This window comes from Ochlerotatus camptorhynchus, unplaced genomic scaffold (assembly GCF_037179485.1).
Source record: "Ochlerotatus camptorhynchus isolate MF236.1 unplaced genomic scaffold, CSIRO-AGI_Acam_v1.1 ptg000111l, whole genome shotgun sequence".
NCBI classification, from domain to species: Eukaryota; Metazoa; Arthropoda; class Insecta; order Diptera; family Culicidae; genus Ochlerotatus; species Ochlerotatus camptorhynchus.
Window position 1 is genome coordinate 824,318 of NW_027040601.1, and position 18,568 is coordinate 842,885.

Sequence of the window (18,568 nt, forward strand, 5' to 3'; positions counted from 1 at the left end):
ACAAGAGAAACAAAAATGATGAAAATTTGACCTATTTTCTTACCATTTGTGACCAACATAATTTAGAAATTGAAAATGCATATGAAGGGCACAATAGAAAGATCGAAACCAACATTAAGTTAGACTTAAAATCCTTTTTCTCAACTATGTTAAAGAAGGGCAAAAATCCAAGAGCTTTCCATCAAACATACAATTAGATAGTAAGTTGGGCAATACTCCTAGTCAGATTAGAAACTTATTTGCTGACTTCTTTCAGGAAGTTTATACAATTCACAATGAGAATGAGCGAGATTATCAACATTTTTTGCATCTCTCCGAGTCAATGAAGAACATCGCAGTTGATAATTTAACTCTCGAAGAAATTATACGTGGTCTTGAAAGCATTCAATTTAAAAGGTACTGGACCGGATGGTTTACCACCTATTTTTTAAAGTCACTTTCGAAGGAGCTAGCAAAACCTTTATTTTGGCTGTTTTTTTACCCTTCTTACAAAGAAGGGTATACATATCACTTGAAAAACCGACTATCGATCCGAGGCCCGGAGGGCCGAGTGTCATATACCTGAGTGGTGCGAAGACGGACCTCAAAATCGAACCACTTTCGAGCTGTCAAATCGAACCACTTTTTTATCATTGTGGTTCGTTGAAATAGATAGAAGTATTGTTATCGTCCAAAATAAAAAATAAATATTTTTCAGTAATGTTTTTGATCTTTTTAAAAACGTGATTCGAAACGACTCAAACAATTAAAAATAACAGTATTATTGCGTATTTTGGACCAAAGTAGACTCCTGCGCTGAAAAAAACCCCTCCGATTTTTTTTTCGCTCAGGAACGACTGTGACTTCGGAGAACGTTCTAAGGAGATTTGTGATGATAGTACAAAAGTTCCAGGAAATTTCAACAGATTTTTCCCGCGACAGAAGAGGTTTCAGTGGATATTTTAGTTGCTGCCAGCGAGGTTCTACGGGGGTTCTATAGAGTTTTCATGTTCGAGTTTCACACGATTTGGAGGGAAGTCAAATCGTTGCCATTGGAGGTCCCAGGGAATTTCGATAGCACTTCCATAGATATCGTCGGCCACATTAAATTTGCATCTGATCTGCAACAATTTATACAAATAAAAATTACTATGTTTGATTGCAAGTCAGGTAGAGGATGTGTCAGGGTTTTATTCTTTCTTGACTTCCCTGAAATTGTTTCACTGATAAATGGACCATCATCATATGTTTGCAGTGTAGGGATTGCATTTTTATCACGATAAGCAACTGAATTCAGATGTTTTACACAATTTTTATCAAAATGAATACTGCACAACCGGTCACTGGGTTTGATTTGAAAATTGAGATCCACCTCACAGAAACTGAGCCACTCTTTTCGTAATGCTGAATCCTTGGGAAACCTGAATAGGCTTCGCTTTTCGTCGTGTCCATCTTTATAATTGCAAAAGTGAGCAAAACACTTCATTCTGAATTTTATTCCACTCCGCAAAAACTCCAGCTATGAACAATGTCAACAAACAATCACAAAGTCACGAATCGGCTCTGCACAAAAAGCCGTTTGACACTTCTCTCTACCAACCGACGGTGATGAAACGTTTATTTCAACACTACCAACATGAAGAAAATTTCACTTCGCACCACTCAGTCATATACCATTCGACTAAGCTCGACGAGACCGGAACATGTCTGTGTGTGTGTGTATGTGTGTATGTGTGTATGTGTGTATGTGTGTATGTGTTTTTTTTTTTTTTTTTTTTTTTTTTTTTTTTTTTTTTTTATAGTAAGGTTTAGGAAAGCTTCAAGAAGCCTGGCCTGTAGTGAAGGTGGCACGGTGTGGTATCCACTAGTTGCCTAGTGCAGCTCCACTAAAACCCATTCCTTACTCTCTCCTCTGCCTGGATCCCCCCGGGACCACTGTGAAGCGACTACTTCGGGGGGTGGCTGTGCTCATGCACTTGTCGTACTCTCAGCGCTAGCTGGCGTTGCTAGATCGCTGCTCTTCTCTCCATTTACGCTGCAGCTCTGACATAATCTGTGTGACTGCCCTGCTGACGGCATTCCAAGAGTCCTCCTCTCGACACATTTCATCAACGACATTCTCCACGTTAAGGACGGGCATCTCCGTTCGCACTGCCTCGAACCTTGGACAGTCAAAGACCACATGCTCCGGCGTTTCATCGACGTTGCCACACTCCGGACAGAGGGGTGACGCTGCGTGTCCGAACCGATGCAGGTATTTCCTGAAGCAGCCGTGGCCAGACAGGAACTGCGTTAGGTGGAAATTGACTTCTCCGTGTTTTCTGTTCACCCAGGTCGAAAGAATCGGTATTAGTCTATGTGTCCATCTACCGTTCTCCGTCGTGTTCCACTCCTGTTGCCACTTAGCCAATGACTCCACTCTCACAACTTTCCGTACTCTTCCGGCTTCTCTCTGCCTGTAGCACTCACTGTCCTCCGCCAGGGTGATGCCGATAGGGATCATACCGGCGATAACGCATACTGCTTCCGACGAGATGGTTCTGTACGCACTCACGACTCGCATGGCCATGAGCCGGAACGTACTGCTCAGTTTCCTTTGGTTCTGCTTCGTTTCCAGCGCTGGAACCCAGGCTGGACCTCCATATCTCAGTATCGATGATGACACGCTGGCCAGAAGACGCCTCTTGCTACTGCTGGGACCAGCGTTGTTCGGCATGATTCTAGCTATCGCGTTGATGGCCTTCGAAGCCTTCTCACAGGCATATTCGACGTGGCTGTTGAAGTTTAGCCGGTCATCGATCATAACTCCCAGGTATTTTAACACACGCTTCGAGGCTATGGTGTGCTCCCCGACGGTGATTTCCGCCCGCTGTACCGCTTTACAGTTACTGACCAATAACACTTCCGTTTTGTGGTGGGCTATTTGCAGCTTCGCTCCTTGCATCCAGTTACCAATCATGTCGAGTGCCTCGGTTGACAACACTTCCACCTCTTCCAGCGTCTCGCCTGTTACCGTCAAGACGACGTCGTCCGCAAAGCCAACGATCTCAACTCCTTTGGGCAGTTTAAGCGTTAGCACGCCGTTGTACATCCCGTTCCAGAGCGTTGGACCAAGGATGGAGCCTTGTGGAACTCCCGCTGTGATCCTAATCGATCTCTGTCCTATGTCTGTCTCGTAGACCAGAACCCGGTTCTGGAAATAACTCCTCAGGATCCTGCACAGGTAGTCAGGGACCCTCATTCTATGCAGTGCTTCGGCGATGGCCTCCCAGCTGGCGCTGTTGAACGCATTCTTGACGTCGATCGTTATGACGGCGCAATATCGATCTCCTCTCCGCTTCTGTTTGGACGCCTTTTCAGCTCTCTCGACCACTGTCCGAATTGCATCCACCGTCGATCTCCCTTTCCGGAATCCGAACTGCCTCTCCGACAATCCATGCTCACTCTCCGTGTATTTCGTCAGCCTGTTTAGGATGATCCTCTCCAAGAGTTTTCCGAGTGTATCCAGCAGGCATATAGGCCTGTATGATGCTGGATCCCCCGGCGGTTTTCCTGGTTTCGGCAGCAACACTAGCTTCTGTATCTTCCACCTGTCAGGGAAGTGACCCTCGTTCAGGCATTTCTGCAGCACCATCCTGAACATGTCCGGGGATGACTGGATCGCCGCTTTCAACGCTACGTTGGGGATTCCATCCGGACCGGGAGCTTTCTTCACCTTCAATCCTTTCGCCACTACTACGAGCTCCTCGTTGGTGATTTCGACGTTATCTCCCTCTCTTTCTCCGTACGGTGTAGGTGGCCAGGTTGTTGGGTCGTGCTTCGGGAAAAGTCCTTCCACGATGCCTTTCAGCTTCTCTGGGCACATTTCAGCGGGCATCGTTGGACCTCTGATCTTCGCCATCACGACTCGGTATGCGTCGCCCCAGGGGTTGGCATCAGCGTCTTGACACAGCTCCTTAAAACAGTTCGACTTGCTCTGCTTAATCACTCGTTTAAAAGCGGCCCTGGCCGCTCGAAACACTTCTCTTCGTTCCTCTCTGTCTGCTTCCGTTCTTGCTCTCTGAACACGTCTTCTGGCTCTGAGACAACTAGCGCGGAGAGTACTAAGTGCCTCGTTCCACCAGTAGACTGGACGCCGTCTGTTATTTGGCTCCAGTTTCCTCGGCATGGTCGTGTCACATGCTCTCACTAACGTTTCTGTCAGCTCGTCCGCATTTAGATCTACGGGACTCCCGTCCACACGAAGTGCCTCAACGAACAAATCCTTGTCGAAAGCTTTCGTCTTCCACTTTCGGTCACAAGTTCTCGTCCTCCGTACTGCCACAGTATTCCGTTGACCGATGCCATATCGTATCGCCTGATGGTCGCTATGGGTATATCCTTCGCACACTCTCCAATCCATGTTTGCCATCAGCGACGGACTGCAGAAAGTAACGTCGATAATGGATTCTCGGCCATCTCTGCGAAAAGTGCTGCTGGTGCCTTTATTGGCCAGCATAACTTCCAGTTTTGCCAGAGCTTCCAGCAGACTGTGCCCTCTTGCATTGGAACACCTGCTTCCCCACTCCACTGCCCAAGCATTGAAGTCTCCTCCGATGACTACCGGTCGTCGTCCGACCAGCGCTTCGGTAAGTCCATCAAGCATCTCGTAGAACTTCTCAATCGTCCATCTGGGGGGTGCGTAACAACTACACATGAAGATTCCGTTGATTTTGGCGATGACGAAGCCTTCGTATGAGCTCGCAACCACTTCTTGAATGGGGTATCTGCCCATAACTTGTATAGCTGCCATCCCAGCTCTATCCGCAACCCAGTTACCGTTATCGGGAGGGACTCGATACGGTTCCGCAATGATTGCAACGTCGCACTTTGTTTCTGTTGTCGACTGCCACAACAGTTGCTGAGCAATGTCGCAATGATTGAGGTTTATTTGGGTTACCTCCATTACTGTTGGCCTGCCATCGCCTTTTTGTATGCTAGGCATTTGAAGCCTCCCGTCGTATGATCGTTACCGTCCTCTTTTTTGCAGAGCATACACCTCGGATGCTTCGTGCAGCCTCTTGCAATATGGCCTTTCTCTCCGCATTTCCTGCACAGATCAGATCTGTCAGGGCCATTGCAGTTCCTCGCCTGGTGACCGAATCCCATACACTTGAAGCATCGCTCCAATTTCTTGGTAACCCGAGGAGTGGCTTTCAGCGAGCACAATGACCAGCCAACCTTGACCTTGCCCGTCTCCAACAGCTTATTCGCTGCAGCTGTCGAAAGCCGTATAACCGCCGTTTGCATGCCGCCGTACGCCTTCCTCATGCGGATTGACATCGGGACATCTCCCAGATCGCAGTTTACTCTCAACGCACTTCTTAGCTCCTCTTCTGTGGTGATCTCGTCCAGGTCCCTGCACTCGACCACTGTCTCCTGGGATAGAGCTCTTACGCTCGCCCCTTCGCCAAGAGACTTTTCGACGAGCTCCTTGAAGGCTGAGCTCTTGATAGCAGGATCCTTCTTCAGCTCAAAGAGGATCTCGCCTTTCTGGGTTCGCCTGGTTTTCACCACGTTCTCTCCTAGTTGCTTCAACTCCGGATCCTCTCGTACCTTCCGGAGGAGTGCTGCATACGACGTTTTGTCCTTAGCTTCGACGATCAGAGCATCGCCCTTACTTCGCTCCCGACGAGTCCTGGGTATCACCTTCTTCTGTTCAGCTTTCTTCTTCATGTCTTTTTCCTTCCGTTTTTTCCACTTCTCCTTTGGCTTCTCGACGGTACGCCAGCCTTCCTCCTTGTTGTCTTCCTTGTCGTTCTTGACTTTTTTCAACTCCTCTTCCTCTCCTGGAGTTTCCCTTTTCCTCTTCTCCGAGCGTGGATTTCGAGGTCCCTTTGGCGTCTCCTGTATTTCAGCTGCTGCTTTCTCCTTGGCCTCGATCAGTGCCCTTTCGGCAGTTACGGACCTCGTCCTCAGCGCATCCTGTTCACGTTCGGCAGCAATAATGGCGGATTTGATGCCCGTCACCATTTCCTTTATTGCCTTGTGGACGTTGCTCTTATCCTTGATGAAGTCATGGAGTTCATTGATCCTCCTCCTGACCTCCATCAATTTGGTCTTCCCAAGCTGCAATCCTTCTTGGGGTGTGCTACTGCTGGATTTCGGTGTGAACACCTGGCTTAGCATAAGACCTAGCTCTCCTTGGTGTCCTTGCTGCTCACCTTGGGGCTTACTGCTGCTGTTGGAACTCGCTGTTGCCTCCAGGTTCAACACTGGTGATCTCTGCAATATCCCGCTCCTTGCGAACACGTTCGCTCCTCCGTTTTCAATTTCTGGCGTCTTGCCGTCGTCCTTCATATTTTTTTGGGTTTTCTCATTTTCTTCTTTTTTGTTTTTTTCTCCGTTTTTCTCCATTCTGTTGGGTCCCCCCTCCGGGCCGCTATCTCCACTCGTTGTATGTAGTCACCTATCGTGATCCCATGGTTATCTATGCAAGCAGGGAGGCCATGCTAGGGTTGACACGGTCCTTCATGGGGGCCGTGTTCAGAGCCAGATCGGCGTAAGTCAGGAATGTTACATCTGAGTCTACTACTCACCAATCACCAATTGGTGACGAGTTTTGAACGTATCCGGAGGCCTGCCAAGGTTTTACCGGGACGGGGGCAGCCGCACTATTAGCCCACTCGCCATTTCAAGAAGGTGTCACCCTTCTTTACTTAGGGAGCAGAATAGCACGACTGTCAGCCCTGTAGCGTGGTATCCAATCCATTGTACCGTGTCGTGTCCATAGTTCCATGCCGTATCCAGTATGCCATAATAAGGATCTTACTGGCGTCGATCCTAATGTGCCGGTTGGCACTCCTGCGGGTTGACGAAGCATTTCCTCGATCGCCGTGTTATGGTTACCGCGCCAGTGTTCGCGTCGCACCCCCTCACTTTGCTATTGTCAGAAGGACAACATTGCCCAGGCTACACCACGGGGAGGTGTGAGGTAGGAACTTGTGAGGACCAGAGATAGGAAAAACGCTCTTCCCAGGTTGTCAATTCACCATTTGTAGCCCGTGTATGTGTGTATGTGTGTATGTGTGTATGTGTGTATGTGCGTGTGTATGTAACGAAATGAATGCGCTCACGTTTCTCAGCAACCACTCAACCGATTTGGACAAACTCGGCGCCAAATGATAAGTCTTGGAGTCCCATTGAACGCTATTGAACAGTTTTGGAATCGGTGAACCGGTTCGGGAGATATGGCCGGAATAAGATCCGGTGAATATGGGCTTTCACGTTGGATTTAACGGAAAACGTATCAAAATTACTACAGAATTCAAAAATAAGATCAATGCAAGTCGTGTTAAGTGTTCCAGACCACATTGGACACACTTGGACATGTTCCGGGTACCCCGGGGAAGTTGCTTAAATATGAATTGAATTAAAACCAATTAAATCACATTAAAATACGATGCTAAGGTGATTGGTAGCCTCACCAAATAGACTACACCCGAATATATTCCGGGTACCCCCAGGCAGTGGCGTAGCGTCACTGGATGACACGGGGGTGGGGGGCTTGGTCACTGACAATGACAATAAAATAAATAAACTTGAATAAGTAAGAAGGGTCTGATCACACCATAAGTGGATAAATTCGGGTTTTATCCTTGGAGTCGACTGTACTTTCCCCGATTTTTTTTTTTTTTTTTTTTCCTTTGGTTTGTTTTTTTCCGTCGATCTTGTTTTCCGTGCTGAGCACCAATGCCAGGAACGTGCCAGGAAGGCAGCTCCCACAACTGGACCCTACCTATCGACCCATCAACTCATGAACCGGGGACCAACGGCTTCACTTCCCTTCCGAAGGAAGGCGTGATCAGAGATGTTATGCCTCAGAACATCCCGGCGGCGCCAACTGGGATTGAACCCAGGCCTGCTGGGGTGAGAGGTAATCATGCTTACCACTACACCACCGGCGCCGTTTCGTTACCCCGATTTTGAAGGAATAATTTTTAATTCCAATATAAAAAAAATACCCGGGGTTTTTTTTGGAGGCGAACCAGCCCAAGGCTGAAAGCCTCCTTAATAAAGCTAAATAATAATAATAAATACCCGGGGTATGATATAAAAAAATTATCGTGGAGTTGCTAAATTATCAAGCATGCCTAAATTATTCGAATCCACCATTTAGGACAATGTATTCTTACCAAGGAATCAAAAATATCTCCAAATAAAAAAATGACAAGCGATCAACGAACCGAATAATAACGCTATGTCAGAAGTTGAAAGCAATAATGATATAATCTTCTTTGTACTTTTTCATGACAAGCAGCCCGTGCGACACAACTTATTCGGGGCGGTAGAAGGAAACGAGCAAATTGTTGGCAAGCTGCTTCACGAAGTAAAGCCGAAGATGATACACGTGTGTTAATGGGAATTTTTTTTGTTATGTCTTTTCCCGATTCATATCAAGCTATGTCCTCATCCGTGTATATTGCAACAAAGCAGGCAAGCAATATATCATTATCCTTCTACCACTCGGATCGAGCTTTGTTGCAGAGCAAGTTTGTCATGGTAGTCGTAGCAACCGTTTTGTCTGTATCGTTGGTTGCTTTATGTGTTTGGATTCGCTGATTCTTACATATTAGGATCGTAAGTACTAGCAATCAACACGGATTTGTTAAAGGACGATCTACAGCTACCAACTTGATACATTTTGTTTCATATTGTTTAAACGCAATGGATAAAGAATATTATATAGAAACGTTTTAAACTAATTTTAGTAAAGTATTTGACATAGTTGATATACAACCCTTGCTTTTTATGTTATCCAAATTTGGCTCAAACCTAGGCTACTGAAATGGATCGAGTCGTACTTATCACGGCGGACGCAAAAGGTAAGATTTGAAGGAAATCTGTCCACCATAGTTAATGTAATATCTGGTGTGCCACAAGGATCACATCTTGGTTCATTACTGTTTATTTTATTTGTCAACGATATAGAACATATTTTAAAATTTCTTCATGTTTCTATATATGCTGATGACATGAAACATTTCATGGAGCACCTGATCTTCAAATATTTCAACATGAAATTGACGTTTTTTACACATGGTGTAAGAAAAATTTGTTAGAAATTAATGTTAATAAATGCATACATCGACACGACACAATTACTCTTTGGCCAGAAAACAATCCAAAGATCCTATCAAGTCAGAGACTAAAGTGTTATCCTCGACTCCAAGTTAACCTTTGCTGATCACAACAATAACTTTGCATCATGATACACATGTAAACCGCATTGAATCAGTTCAAAGGCAGTTCATGTTGTTTGCTCTAAGAAAGTTAGGTTGGACGAGTTTTTCACTTCGATCTTATGAATCGCATTATATGCTTATTAATTTAGATGAGCTCAAAAAGTAAAGAGAGCAATGAATGCTTTTATAAACGATGTGATTTCGCAAAGAGTTAACAGTCCAGAGATTTTGGAAAATATTAACTGTTATGCTCCCACTCGCAAACTGCGGATAAGTAATTTGTTTAGCATCAACAATCAAAGAAGAGACTATGCCAAAAATAGCCCATTGAATAAAATGATGTACTATAATACATACTGTGAATCTATTGACATAACAATGAATAAATAAAAATAAATACTGAATGTTTGAAAAACTTTCTTCACGAGGTTAGCTAGGCATCAATAATAAAATATAAATGTTAGACTAGTACTTCAAGTAAAATAATAACAATTAGCGTTTAAGTAAAATTGAAAAACGGTTTACACTGATTGACGACAAATAAGTAAATACATAGGGGAATTTACGTATTCTCGGCAACCTAAGCAGCGACCTTCTTTCTATAGCCTTTTTCTCTAAGGAACGCACACATATGCAGTATTGGTTTGTTTACAATCTTTTGCTGCCAGCTGCTCTAACAATTTCAGTCGAAATAATTGTCAAAAACTGTTTTGAAACGCTTCTACAAAGCTCCAATCTTCTCTAGTGAGAGCGAGTATTGTCGGCAACCAGTTTTTCTTCGGCAACCGTTCCATTTGAACTGCATGTAAATCTGCTGTTCTATTATCGGCAACTCGAAATCATATACCAAATTCAGCAGAATTAGAAAAAAAAATCAGCGGCGCTGATGGTGTAGTGGTGATTGGAGTGAGTAAAAGGCCTTGGTTTAATTCCAGACAGCGCTGAATGGATGAATTGAGCAAAGAAAGTCATGTAAATAATGATGTCCTTCCGATAAAGACATTTTTTTTTAAGATTACATGGGAAAAACCATGGTTCTTGAACTTGGACAATATTTCAAGATTCTGCAAAGCAATTATGATGCTGATTCCAAATGAGTCGTGAAGAGAATTGTAGAAGAATTCTAGGGAAAGTTATAAAAGAATTCTGGGTAGATTTTCAAAGGATTTTACTTGAAATTTCAGGTTATTTTGAAATGCATTTCAAGAAAGTTGTAAGGAGAGTTCTAAGGTACAATGAGAGAGAGAAGGATTAGTATTTTCCATTTAATTCCATTACTTTATTTGCTCATCCTTGACAGATACGCGTATTTCGTCTACAATGTGCAGACTTCTTCAGTGTTTTGTACTAATACCCGACTAATACTAGTAGAATATTAGTACAAGACACTGAAGAAGTCTGCACATTGTAGACGAAATACGCGTATCTGTCAAGGATAAGCAAATAAAGTAGTGGAATTAAATGGAAAATACTAATCCTTCTCTCTCTCATTATATTATTATTATTTATTTTTATTAGGGAGGCTTTCAGCCTTGGGCTGGTTCGCCTCCAAACCCGGAAGCCCCTGAAGGGGGCTTCCCAAATTACAAAGTTGTGAATGGGCCCTAATAATGATCCCATACGGGATTTTTTAGACTGGTGAGGGCAATCTCCAGAAGGGAGTTGCAAGGACAAAGAAAATTGCTTATTCTAAATTAGGCTGGCGCTAGCTCTAAACTAGTATAAAAGGCTGTCTTATGGCTGTCGTTCTCTCCGGGCGTGGTTTTAGGTACGGTGGTCAATTGGGGGGTCATGTTTCGTGTGCGTGGTCGGTCTTCAGGTGTAAGTGTGTTTGCTGGTCGTGGTGTAGTTGAGTATCCATTTGGTTTTCCTCGGTCGTGGCGGTGTTCGGTCATCGGTGTGTGTCGTGGTTGCGTTAGAATATCGGAAAGGTAAAAAGAACATTATCAGAGGATATCGGGTTTCTTATTTACGTGGAGGGTGATTCACCTGACTGCGGGTATTGCTCAGTATCCCCTATTGGCAATACTGGTTTGGCTTGCTGTTGGTGTTTGGTTTACTAAGCGGCATGGGGGAACTGCGAGTCGGCGGAGGCGGTCTGCGGAGTTTGCCAACGAGTGCCGGGGGGAGTACCCCAAGTCCGCTTGGACTTGACGTCCGAACTGGGGGGCTCGGCTGCCCGTGGCCTTATCCGGGCTTCCGCTTTCCGGCGGGGGGATTGTGAGGTTATCACACGACCCCGGTCTGATTCCTCTCATTATACAGGTATTCCACTAAGACGACCACATTTATCAGGGTTCTAAGGTAGTTCTGCAGAGACAATTATGAGGATTATGAGTTGTAATCTAGGGAACTCAAAAGCAAATCGGAATGAAGGAGCATTACAAGGGGACTCGGAAGGGGATTCAAAGTTGATTAAAAAGGCAAATTTATTGATAATATTACCACAATTTCATAACTACATCAACAGCAGCCTATCTGTTTTTGCCGATATTATTTTATTTTACTTTCGCTAATAAAGGTCGATGGCAGAGGGCTTTAGCAAAAAAAAAAATAACAATGTGCGAAAACAAAGATTTTTTTAATTATTATTATTATTATTATAACTTTTATTATTATAGTCACTTTAAAGCTCTTAGGTCATTCGTGACTTAAAGCAAAGAATATTTCTCAAAACACTTCGACAATTAATCATTTTGTCAAGCTACTGCATTCATGTTCGATTAGATGTCTCTGTTGTTATTTGCCGTGACATCTATCGGAAACCACACACAATCTGTTTTCCTATAATTGTTCACAGAGGACACTGCAGTGCAAAACATGTCTGGTACCTCTATGTATGCATTTAGATTATTATTCGAAGTCCCTCCTTTTTTACACATTCTGCACACAAAATAGCTCACCCCTCACAGAATTTCCCGCCGATTTTTATGAATGGGGCGGGGCATAAAATATCTTTTGCGCACAATATGTAAAAAAGGAGAGACTTCAAATGATAAAGTAAACGTATATATATATATAGAGGTACCAGACATGTTTTGTAGTGTCAGGCACCCTATTTTGTAATCTGTGAAAGGGAAATCACAAATCGAGTGTCATCAACATACATGGCATGTAGAGAGATTGAGGTCGTGAGAGCAAATTTTCTCTCTCAAATTTGATTTTTTTTTGGCCTTCTGGGACTGGTAGTAAAGCAGGTCAAACGGTATAGGGAATAATCATTTTGATTTAATAGTAGCTTGTTTAACAATAATTTTCGGGAAGCAAACTGAACGACAAAGTACCTGACCTTTTTTTTTTTAGGTTGTCGTTCATTTTTTTGGACCCGAATATGCACCGTAAGCAAATTATTCCCGCTTCTTTTAAATTCTATATGAGGCTTTTTAACACTTCCTACCAGCGGAACAGCGCCCTCTCTGTGGAAAATGGCCGGACAATATGATTAATTCATCTAAATATTTTAAAGCTAGTATTCTAGCAATAATCGCTTGATAATTTCTTAATAATAAGAGAAAAAAACAATTCAGGCAGTAATCGATAAAAAACAAAGACCATTTTAGACGTACTTTGACAACTCTTACACCAGTAACTGAGGGTTTAAAACATGCAGCAGTGAATTTCGACAAAAACATTACCAAACCACATTGTTTGAAGTTTAGAAGTTTTGGCCTAGATTTAATATTCAGCAGCAGGAAAAATCAGCTGAAGTCACTATTAGGATCAACCAAAGATTCAATAAATGTCTTAGAAAAAGCCGGTGTCTGCAAAATCTCTTGTCCAGTTTGTAATAATATCTACATTGGTCAGACGAAAAGGACTTTGGAAACAAGGTTTAAGGAACTCATCGCAGAGGTTAACAAACAAAGGACTTTATTATGAATTTTAATCCAAGGTTGCAGAACCAATATTTACAAAGGGGCACATTTTGACAAAGGATAACATTAATATCCTGCGGAGTGTATCTTCGCCTTGGAAACTAGACGTAGCAGAAAGTTTAAAAATACTTAAACATAATCCATCGACATTTCTACAGATTTAGGCACCGGGTACTCGACACTCTTTAGCATGCTACCTAAAACCACTGTTGGAGTTGGAGTAGTGATGTTCCAAAAATTTTGGGAAAGTTTCAAAAATTTCTAGAAATTTGCGGGGTTTTAAGTTCTAAGAAGATTGTTTGGAACGTTAGAAAAGTTACGAAAACTTCTTTAAAATTAAGGAAACATCAGGGAATTTCAAAGATGGTGAAAGAAGTTCCATGATCACCAAGGATCTATCTAAAACTTCTTACTTACGGGTGCTTCATGATAGATCAATGAATTTCTAAGTAATGCAAAGCAAATTGCGGGATCACGAAAGTCATTGACTACAATTTCCAAAACGCAAATGGGACCGACTTGCGGGACTACATATCACAACATTCAGCTACGACTGTAGTGTCGGAATGTCTCCGGATTGGTAACGGATTTTGTGTGAAATATCTACTGTTATGAAAATGGATTGGGTGATTAATATTTAATAAGAAATATTTTCTTTCAGCTTCTCATACATTTTCCAACGTCACTTTTATAATGCTGTCACAATTATAATGCGCGTTTAGAAATATTTTTATAACACATATATTTGTGATTTTTCAAAATTTCTGCATTATAAAAATCCATTGCCTCAATGTCATCGACCATATATGAGCTAGAAATCCCCCATCACTCATCAACTGGTCGAACACCCCCGCCTCGGTCTATTAATTACCAGAGCCAGAATCCAGCCATCCAACGCGTGATCCAAATTAAACCATCAGCTTTAGTCGACCATCCAAGTGTGAACTCCCGATCCCCGGATGTGACAGCTTTCTCCCCCCATCTGCTTGCCTTTGCAGGTCTTCTCCCCTCTTCTCCAAGACCGTTTCACTTGGTTGGATTTGATTGAGAAAAAGCCGGCACGTGATGGTTGCACCTGAAACCTAATCGACGGCATCAAATAGTGACCTAATCCACCGATGGGATGAAGAAGAAGGAAATGGACGGACGGACGGACGGCGACACATCGGCGAGCGAAGCTTGTGTAACGGACAATAACGTGCAATCAAACGTTACAATGACAGGAAGGACACGGCCCATACTCATGAGTCAACGGTGCTTCGGTAATATCGTACGTCGGTAGATAGAGGTATGTGGCAAATCATTGAACGCCTAATGAGGCGTTCAATCGGTTATCGATAATATCGATGCAGGGGTTGGTCGGTAGGTCACACATTGAAGGGCTTTCATCTTGGGGAGGTAAGCATCTGTGAGAAAATGGGCCAAGGATCGATGCGTGCAATGGGAGAAACACGAGGTGAATTCAGCAGGAAATCAATTAAACTGTTACGAATCACTCGTATTGGAAAGAAATGGGACTTTTTGAAATCTTAAATGACCCGAACCAAAATGCCACTATCTTCAGGAAAACCCACATAAGTACCGTTATTACATTTTCGTTCCTCTTTTACCGGTTGTCACCGTCGCAATTCCATGTGCAATTTATGGGACCACAGGAGAATATAAATCGTAATTATCAACTGCTTACAAAGCCATTCCGAGACACAGAAAGGCGTCTTCTTACCGGCGAAAGCATCCATTGGCAGCATTTGAAGTGCAGCGGCTCAAGCAGGACACGTTTCCGCATTAACGAATCTTCCCGGGCCGCTTAGAAGAGAGTGTTCTTGTACCGTTCCGTTCGGCGTTCGGTTCGAGTGCCAAGCTTGAACAACCAACGCAACGGTAGATTCCCAAAGGTCCCCTTAGCGTACGGACGGAAGGGCATTGTCGAGGAAATATTTCATCCTTGAATGCACTTTGGCTGCGCCGCTGCTGCTGCTGTTTCTGCTGGAGAGGTGGTAAAGTTGGCTGCTTCCTTCATTTGGCCAATTCCTCCCACAATTCAATATGCACCATTGCATTGCGATGCTGGTGGTTGTGAGCGTCAAAGGGGGATGGGGATGCTCCAGGGATGAGACATGCTTGAAAACTCCAAACTGCAACTATTTACTTTCCAATAATTTAGCTGCAGACATTTACACTTCTGCACCTATCTCGAGTGCAAAGGCGAAAATGAGAAAGGTGTAGTGGAAGGAACAGGAGAAAGGTTAACGAGTCCGAAATGTTTTGAATTGATGAAAAATCTGAAGAATAATAATAAAAAAAATCCAGAATATGAAAGAAAGGACAAAAAGATCCAAAGTTAAGCAAGAATAAGAATAATTTCATTTATTTTCTTACCATTTTATGCACAGCTTCAACATTTGCCATAAGAAGATCTTCAGCATTCAGGAACACTTGGGAGCCAAAGCCAGAGTTCGACAAATAAATAAAAAAAATCGCTGCTACTCCCCATTTTGGCAGTTGTATCCGGCATCATCGGTTGTCAGACGGTTGCAATGACAATCGAGGGAGTTGGAACCGTTGTTTACACATTTTCCCGTTCTTTCTTTCCAACTCTCTCTTTCCATTTGATTCCCCAGCCTGGAGGATGTGAGTAGTACCTACAGTCTGTGTAGCAAGGGAAGATGGTATCATAATCGTTTCTGCAGCTGATGCATTTTCATCGGCACCATTGCTGCTGAAAATGGAAGAAACAACAGCGCCCGAAAGTGGATAGGTACTGATGTAACCGTTTCCAATAATAAATTTCCAATATAAATAGCTGATGGAGATTGTGCAGAGGATACTTTACTGGGTTTTTGACGGACAATATTGGGGCGCAAATAAAAAAAAATGTAACGAAATAGTGTTAGGTTTTAAACGCTTTTAACTTGGTCATTCATTGATGGATTTAAATTCTTTTTACACCCTTGGATTCACAATTGATGTAAGATTTGTTTGGAATAAATATTATTGAAAATTTATGAAACTTTTCGGCACAATCAACCAATCACGTGCTCGCTTGCTATGACTATCGACAGAACAGAGAGAGAGGGACCGCTACCAGCCCCTGATCGTCAAAAAGTTGAGGAGGAGATCGGTCGGCTGAAGAACAACAACGTTATTGGTGTAGATCCACTACTAAGTGAGCTATTAAAATACGGTGGTGAAGCACTGGCTAGCGCACTGCACTGGGTAATAACCAAGATTTGGGAGGAGGAAACATTACCAGAGGAGTGGATGGAAGGTGTCGTATGCCCAATCTACAAAAAGAGCGTCAAGTTGGATTGCTGCAGCTACTGCGCGATCACAGTGCAGAGCGCCGCCTACAAGGTACTCTCCCAAATTCTATGCCGCCGTCTGTCACCATTTGCAAGAGAGTTCGTGGGGCAATACCAGGCGGGATTCATGGGTGCCTGCGCTACCACGGACCAAATTTCCACGATTCGGCAGGTTCTGCAGAAATGACACCCATACAACGTGCCCACACATCATTTGTTCATCGATTTGAAATCCGCATACGACACAATCGATCGAGATCAGCTATGGCAGATTATGAGTACGAGTACGAATTTCCGGATAAACTGAAGCGCTTGGTCAAGGCGACGACGGATCGAGTGATGTGCGTTGTTCGAGTATAGGGGACACTCTCGAGTCCCTTTGAATCCCGAAGGGGGTTACGGCAAGGTGATGGACTTTCGTGTCTGACGCACGCCTCATCAGCCACGTTTATGGTTTGGTGGAGTACCTCTAGCGCTCGGTCGATTTCCGCCACGGTGTCAAGCGGCGGGTTGTCGATGATGTGCCTTTCTGGGCCCAGTGGTAGTGGTAGTCATGTTGTAGCCCAGTTCAGCCACCACCGGTTGGTGGTCGAAGCTGAGTTTGTTTAAGGCTAGCGGCTTGGACAAGCCGATATTTGTCATGAACAGGTCTAGCGTCGATGGGTTGCCCGTCGGTGAGATAAATGTTGGCTCATCCGAAAACCAAACGGAGTACAGCCCATGCTGTGAGTAGTCGAACAGCAGACGACCGTTCTGGTTCTGTTGGCAGTTCCGCCAGGCCTCATGGCGAGCATTTAGATCTCCTCCAACAACGAAGCGGGAACCGATACGGGTGATGGTGGACAAGTCCTTCTTGAATTTAGCCGCTAGTCCACTGCTGGCGGTACACTGTCGAGGGCAGTAGACGGCGATGAACTGGACGTATCCAGTCGACGACTCCACCTCCACACCAAGGGCCTCGATGATAGAGGTGCAGATATGGGACAGAGTGTGGTATTTTATTCCTTTCTTGACGACGACCGCAACACCACCCTCTCTGGAGCTGGTGCGATCAAGCCGAATAATGTTGTGGTCAGGCAACCAGAAGCTGTCGCCGGAGTTCAGAAGACCCACGTAAGTGCTGTGCTTGCGAAGGAAGTCAGCAAGTTACAACTTTTTTGCAGGCATTCCAGTGATAGTTAGCGGTTTATACGTCATACTGGATGATGAACTCACAGAAGTATTGGATATGCTCAGGCTTATTGCGGCACTTACGAAAAGCACCGAACAGGTTGACGAAGATTTCTATCAGTTCATCTGCTGAGAACAGATCGGAGTTGTTGTTTAGTGCTGGTGGTTGTCTCCAGAATCAAGGGGGTGTGGAGATCTTTGTCAAGCAGAATCACTGGAAGCTTCTTGAAGAATTTGCTTGCCTTTGCTGGGGAGCACGAAAGGGCGGATAATCCTCTGGCCTGAATGCTGGGGTTTTGTCCTTCTTGCGTCCTGGTTGATTGTTGCTTGCGTTTGAAGTCCTCGCGTCGGAACCTTGATGTGCATCACCACAGTTGGCGGATTTTAACGTCACGGCTCCATCCGCAGGGCAGTCAGAAGTGGCGTGTTCTTGAGTGCAGTTACTGCAGCGTGGCTTGATGTTGCAGTTGCGGGTACCCTGTCCAAAATTGAGGCACCTCTGGCACTGCGTTACGTCACGATGGCTGCTATGGTATGGCTCCCACCTTACGATGATGGAGGAGATCGATCGGATGGCTTGCAGTGCATTGAGCGTCACCGTCCCTTTCTGGAAGTCTTCATGTTTTCGTCTCTCCTTGTCATCCGGAAGACAGCGATTGGGGCCAGCTTGTACCGGTCCTTGCTTTCGGCTTCGACCATCATGGGGCCGAAGTTTGGTAGACCCCTTATGACTACCTTGAAAGGCTTCTCACCGGGGACATGCGTGTCATGCGTGAAGAATTCCGCCTTGGAATCCTTCAGATATTTCACGGCCACCTCGTACTCCGATTTCGTACGGAGCATCACCTTGGTGCCGATCCTGCCGAGCTTAAACTCAGCTACGACGCTCAGCGATGTGAAATCGCCAATCAGCGTGTTGAGTGGCACTTTCTTCACCACCAGTGGAGGAAGCTTCATTTTTGCCGCACTCGGGCTGGCAGAAGTTTTGAAGGTGAATAAGGCTACAATGCCGTTATTA